The sequence below is a fragment of the Pelodiscus sinensis genome, chromosome 12 (genome assembly GCF_049634645.1).
Source record: "Pelodiscus sinensis isolate JC-2024 chromosome 12, ASM4963464v1, whole genome shotgun sequence".
Lineage (NCBI taxonomy): Eukaryota > Metazoa > Chordata > Testudines > Trionychidae > Pelodiscus > Pelodiscus sinensis.
The window spans coordinates 40018217-40025343 of record NC_134722.1 but is presented as its reverse complement, the minus strand read 5'-3'; the positions used below and the strand labels follow the sequence as shown (position 1 = coordinate 40025343).

The 7127-nt window shown below is 46.5% G+C and overlaps 1 pseudogene; it reads right to left on the bottom strand.

The window, feature by feature from the left end:
• Positions 1-3864: 3864 nt before the first annotated feature.
• Positions 3865-5107, bottom strand: LOC142831180 (up-regulator of cell proliferation-like; annotated as a pseudogene).
• Between the last annotated feature and the right edge of the window lie 2020 nt (positions 5108-7127).

Genomic DNA, 7127 nt, shown 5'->3' with positions numbered 1-7127 from the left:
TCCCTTTAGGTAAGAAACATGGAAATTCGCCCCCACGAGTCAGCAGTGAGAGAAAATCATCCCCATCTGCCTCAGGAGCGCGGGAAAGGCTGAAGCAGGAGGAGAGGGGAAGATGCTCTGAGTCAAATCAAAACGGAGTGTTGGGAAGCGCCTGTTGCAGCCCCAGCCCCCACCCGTCCCTAGGCCGAGGAGGCACCAATCTCTGCGGTGGGCTGGGAAAGGCTCCGGGAATTACCTTCTGTACAGACTCATCCTCTCTCCAGCGCCCGCGGGGACAGCGGCTGCCTGAGGCTCTTGACAGAGGCTCAGTTCTCGTCTCTCGGATCCTTGGGCGCCGGCCGTTGCCAGCCAGTTGGACTGGAGGCAGGACAAGAACGCTGCAGCCACAGTCTTTGTTGCTGTCACACATGACATCACAATACACTCAGGCCTCCATCCAGAGACCAGCCCCCCCGCCCAGGTAACTCTTCTCCCATCCCACAGCCAGGCCCGGGGCAGCGCGGACACCCACAGCTGGCTTGTACTGGAAAGCTACTGGGAAGGAAGGCAGGAGGCAGAACCTTCCCTTGGCCTAGCCCTGCCCCGTCCCCTCCATGCACGGTGGGTCCCACTGAGGGACAACAGAAATTCCCAGGGGTGGGGGCTGTGACTGTTTGGAGCTGGCTGCGGTGGGCTCAGGGCGCTCTGCTTTTCGGGGAGCAGCCTCACGCAGACAAAAGCTGCCTTTCTTCTCTTGCTCTGCCTGAGCAGGGGAGGAAAAAGACACTCTCCTTCGAGCAGGAGTTGAACCAGACACCCAGGGGTGACTTGCTGAGCCGCTCCTACAGTCCACCACTCTGCAGCTGAGCTACTGTTATTGTGTTTACTGCTTTGCCCTTAATAATGGTGGAGGGAGTTAGGACGAGGCAGCAAAATCTGATAGCCCTGGGGTGGGACCCAGAATGGTGGGTTCTGGGTCTTGCAGTATTGTGAGATATGTGCCCCTCCCCTCGAAAGGGGGCACCCAGTTTGTGGCATGGCTGAGTCATAAAGAAGACCCTGCAGCACCTGTAGAGTGGGGGCGGGGATCTCCTGACAGACAAGGCACCCTCAGAAGAGGGCATGTGAGCTCTGCAAACTAATTCGGCGGCAATGCAGTACAAAGGTGACTGGGGCACTTTGCAGCTCCCACCACACCCTGGAATGAGGAGCAGCAATCAGGCAGTGCCAAGCACCCGGGGCTCAACTGGAAACAGGGGAACAGATCTCAGCTGGGTCAATGGGCCCCGGGTCCATGGGTGGCCATGGGGTGGGGCCAAATCCCCACAAGCAGAAAGGATGCTGGACCCGCCGGCCATGGGGCGGAGAGGGGAGGTTGGGAGAATGCTGATCCTGCGCAGTTTACAGCCTGCGTGAATGTGGGGGGGCATTTAGCAGAGACCGACGCGCCCCGTCCAGCCCAACACACGGTGCTCGGCTGGGTCCCAGTGGCTCACCCACCCGCTGGCTCACCCCCCAGCACCAGCCAGCGCCGGGTTCCAAGCGCACCGCCCAGCGCACGCCCCCCCAGAGAGCGGCTGTCGCTCTCGGGCGCCGCCCGGCCCCCAGGCTCTGTCTGGCCAGAAGGTTCCATTCAGGCTCCGGGGCGGAGCCAGCGAAGCCCAACCTGAAACTTTCCCCTGCTGGGAGGGACGGAGTCGCCCGAGTCGCCTCTGGAGCTTGGTTTGCACCTGTCAGGCCCTAGCCCAGGCAGAGCCCAGCTGCAGCTCCGTCAGCTAAAGCAGGAACAGGATGTTATTCTGGAAGGCAGCTGCCAACAGGCCACATGGAGCCGGGCCTGGCCACCACAAGGATGCTGAGCCTGATCTAAGATCCACCGCTCCACAGCCGGACAGAGCCACCGGGACCAGGACGGGTGCTGGGTGCAGTGTGATGCGAAGGGGCTCTCCAGCATAGCGCTGGTCGGCACCCCACAGCTCAACAAGACGTGAGGCCAGCGTGGGGCCCCCAGTGCCAGGGCTGTGGCTGAGGTTACGTTCCTGTCTGCAGCACAGCTACCAACTGGATGAGAGGGCAAACTGCATGACAAGTGTGTCCTCATTTTCCTCTTCCTGCTGGCTCCCAAATGCTGTCCACCCCTCGGACGTGTTTTTGGCCCCCAGAGTGTGTGATGCCTGGCACAGGGCGGTGGGTGTCCAGCAGGCACTGAAGCTACTTCTAGACTGCAGGAATTTGTTGGATAAGGGAGAGTGGTGGACATGGTATATCTAGAATTTTGTAAGGCATTTGATGTGGTCTTGCATGATCTTTTTATCAGTAAACTAGGCAAACATAACTTAGATGGGGCTTCTATAAGGTGGGTGCCTAACTGGCTGGATAATGTTCCCAGAGAATAGTTATTAATGGTTCACAATCATGCCCGAAGGGCAGAACAAGTGGGACTTTGGCTGCAGAACTGTAGTGGCTGCATATTTCATTCCCTATTTATTCAAGTGCAATCTCCACACCCAAGAATGCCCAAGTGAAGCACTGTGGGCCCCTCTTCTATAGGTTAAAAGGGGCAAAGAGTAGATGAAAATGGTTCATTTTTGCCCATCCAGTGACTTCATCCAATCATATCGGTATCTCATTTAGGAGTATATCTGTGTGTTTATTTCATAGCAAATGTTTCCTGTATCCTCTCCAAAGCATGTGCTTTGACTTCTTCCTCAGGATCTTCCAAATCCTCAGCCTGTTGGTACCAATCTAATCTGTGCCTTTGTATTCAAGCTTTGACAAACTTCACATAGTTGAAGTTCTCATGTTCAAACAGCTTCTTCTGCACAGTGAACTGAAGAAAAAGTCCAGCTGGCACATTCAATAGACTGTCCACTGCTGAGTCATTCGCTATTTCTAGCCCGAGTTTTTTGCTAACATAATCCATTAAGGCAAGCTGGAGACACTGATTGCTGAAGTCCTTGGCTCTATGTTGTTGGGCATCTTTTTTCAAATAATGGCTCTTAAATATAGAGAAATATTGAAGTATCAGTTGTTCCAGCCATTGCTGAGGATCATTTTCTTTGGGGAAAATCATCATGCATCTTTGGAAATGTGTGAGCGGCTTCCCCCAAAATGTGAAGCTTCAGATCAACTTCAGAGCAAACTGGAGTCTGAAGTGTTTTCAATTCCTCCTATTGAAGTTTCTCATTGAACATATGTAACAATTTCCTGCAAAATGTTCATCAGTCTACCTTGAAATAGACCCTCTTCAATGTAACTATTACATTTGGCCATCAGCGTTTCAGCAGTTTTTTCTGTTTTCTGTAACCGTTTTTGTTTTTTTGTAAACCAATGTTTCACTGGTTGGTCAATCAAAAGTCTAAATGTTTGGTTCTCATGTTGACAGAGTTAATTCTAGAATTCCTCAGGCTTTTCCCTGCTCGTATCTTCTGACTGAACTCCCTTTGTTATCCAAGTCTTTTTGCAGATAGAACTCAATTTTTTCATGAATTTCATGGTTCTATAAAAAAAGGGGCACCAATTCAGAAATTTTCTTTCCAAATTATTTCAAATTGCATATCCAATTCATGGTTTTCCAGTTTACTTTCTTTTCTCCAGCCTTCTTCGAAAAACATGTCCACTGTCCTTCCAATTACTTTCATGTTGTCATCTTGAATATTGGCTATATTGCGGTGGCAACCCTCTTTAATGTGAGTGGCTTCCTTACATTTCTTAAATGAGTGAGCAACTTTCCAGTTTTTTCTTCAGGCTCTTTGCACTTCTGATACAACAATATTTGGAAAGTGGGGCAGCAAATCTGAATCTGGTAGAATAGTACAGGGAAAATTGTAAGAGCTCCAGAATTTTCTGTTGTCCACACAGTAGTCTCTGTTGCATTTCACATTGTTAGCTTCTATTCATCAGGAGAGAGAGATTCTTAATTGCAGTCTGGCAACACTTGTACCAACTGTGTTTTTTCCAGATCATCCTCCATGATATCAGAAAAGTTTATTTTCTCATTTAGATTTTTCATCTTTGCTGCAGTTTTGATGACTTAATCCAGTAGCTCCTGGAGGCGTTTCCTGTGTCTCGTGTTTTGTTCACATGCGGAAACATCACTGACGTTCTGATGCGCAAATTAGCAGTGGGATTTATGCCCCGCTCTTTGCTTTCTGAGAAATCCATGGAGCACAGCTTTCAAAATCTTTCATTTCAGTGGCATTATCCATGACCATGTTAACAATGGTTCTGTTGTTCAGTCCAGTCACCAGGATAGCCAACTCGTTGTCATGTTGATAACTCTCTTCCACCTTGGCCTGTTCAGGGGCTTTCATACTTTGTGTCCATCACCAGGATGAAATCACAGCCCTGTTCCTTTTCTAAGATTGCTCTAGCTTGAAGGAGCAACATGAAGGCTCCCTGCGTACCTCAGCCGCTACTCACTGCAAACTGCCGCTGGAATGTGGCATTCAGGAAGGTGGATTTCCCAGTGCTCTGCACTCCCAGCATCATCACAACCAGCATTTTGGTCCTTCCCCTCAGCTTGGCCCAGAGTTCAGAATGTCGGTCACCCATTGCAGTGGGAGGTTGCAGACATGTCCGTTCATCAGGTGAACAGGAAGCTCTTTTAGCATGAGGTCAATTGCGATGCCTGAGAGGTGGGTGAGTTGCCTTCCACTTTTTAGGGTATTGCAGCCTTTAACCATGGGGTGCACAGCCTCCTGGGACTTCCCCAACTTTCACATGGAATGCTCAACCTGTAAAGAAGTGGCAGAACTAATCTGAGAGACTTGCATTTCTCTTTGTATTCAGCCTGTAGGTTCAGAACAATTCCTTCTATCAGTGTGAGCCAGCTGAAATTTGATCCATTTCAGGAAATAGTGTTTCTCTAATGGAAGTAGATGTTGTACAACCTTTGAGTCTAGTCAAATCATTAATAAGATCACATTTATTCTGTCTGTGTAATTGCAAAATCTTATCTTTCAGCTGAGATTTATATTTCTCAGCAGGGATATCTTCCCTGACCTCTCATTCGACACAGTTCTTTTTCCACATTAGCCAGGATTTTCCATAAATCCCTGAAGAGCTTTAGCATTTCTTTCTCTGAGGCAATTTCTTTAATGCAGTTGCTTGCAATCTGACATTCCATGCTGTCATCATCTATTTGGATGCCTTGTTCACGCACTGGAATTAAAACTTCCTGTATCAGAATCAACAGTGTTTCCTCTTGGGGGGGGGTCCTCTGTTTTATCCAAGAAATCGTATTCCTCTTCTATGAAAATGGATTGGGAGACTGATTCATCCAAGATAATTTCTAAGTCTTTTGGAAGAATGTCTATTCATTTCTTTTGCAGAAACCCTTAATCTCTGAGGGTTTTTCACCAGCTGATTTTTTTTTTCTAATTCATGAGTCCTAGGACAAAAAAAGATTACACTAATGTAAGGAACAAGAAACAGGGTATATGAAGCAGCCACACTTAGCGCTAATGTTTTTAGTTGTGTAGCATAATTAGAAATTTAGTAATTTGCACAGTAATCTGCAAATTAAACAATCTGAGATAGAGAATAAATATATTGTATTTATTCTCAGCTGATTGAAAAATGCCATTTTCATTGAAGTTTTCCTCCTCTTGAAGTTTGAAAACAAATGTTAATTTTTGAAATTTGTTACTTTGAAATCATGGGGAAATACAATTTACTTTACTTTTCTCCCTCTTTTGTTGAGTGCTAATTTAACAATAGTAAAGTAGAATAAAGCAAAACTAACAGATTCGTGGAAAAACTTAAAATGCTAAAAATCTTTTGCTGTTCTCTTTCCACCACAGTGCAACATGTTCATTTCAACCTGCTATTTTGAACAGAATATTTCTGTGCTAGCTGCTCTACCTAGTGTTTGGGGCTTGCATTACAGCATCAAAACTGTTTTAAATTTAAAAGCCAATGATCCACAGGATATCTATTTTGTAAAGAATCCCCAAGTTAAAGAGCTATCAGTTTATTTTTGGATATTATACAGCACTGAGCATATACTCTGTTGGAAACAAGTAACTTTGTTTTATATCATGAAATGATTCTGTATGCATTAGACTAACATTCTGTAATAAACTACAGAGATTACAAAAAGAAAGAGAAGATAGCGAGAGAGGCTCTTGCAGAACTGTGTTGCGATTATGGTTACTGCTAGAGGTACAAAGGGATGCAGAGGAAGTCAGAGGTTTGAAACACACAGGTGATGACTCTGAAATAGCTCTCCTGGCACCTGGCCTTTTCAGGTTCTGTCTGGGGATGGGTATACATTGGATGTAGATCTGTGTACAATTGAGAAGTCAGCTGGAGCCTTGAGCGTACTATATGCTGGAGTCTGGAAAGGGGAGATTAGTGGAGAGCCCTGTAATTGTCCATCTCCTTCAGCCTCTACATCTAGATGGGAATCTCAATGATGGGGTCTCAAGGAGGCCATAGAGAGGGCATCAGTATCCTGAGGGACAGGAGATTGTGGCCAGCATGGGACTCAGACCAGCCGTTGTTGAGGAAGCTGCAAAAGTGTAGACAAGAGGCAGACGGCAATAGAGGCTTGTTCCTATGCCTGGCTGAACCCGGGATGTTTCATACAACTTGTAAGCAAGTGAAAAACAGGGTTTGCATGGAGAGGTTTGCCCAGCTGTAATATTGATTCTGATGAGAGCCTAGTAAATATTTGACATAGGGTTACTGGAGCCAAACAAAGTGTGACTGACTTGTACAGGAAGAGAAATGGAATCAAAGTCACTTTTGAACCACTATGGGTCAATTCTTTTCCCTAAGGCACAGGTCTAGCAAATGCACTGTGGTAGCATGGTAAAACAAAAGGAAAAATATATAATACTTTAAAGACTAACAAGATAGTTATTAGGTGGTGAGCTTTCGTGGGCCAGACCCACTTCTCCAAATCCTATTCTGAAAGAGAATTGGCGTGACCATATATAACAAAGGAATACAATGAAGAGGGTGAGCACATTATAAACTAATAAATCAGATTGTAGAACAAAAGGTGGGGTGGGGGAGAGGGAAGGTTCTGAAGTTTCTCTCTGTAATCTAGTGTTAAAGTCTTTCTGAAGTAAGATGCATGTTTTCAGGTCTCTAAGGGAATGCCCAGGTAGACTGAAATGTAGACGAATAGGATTTTCTCT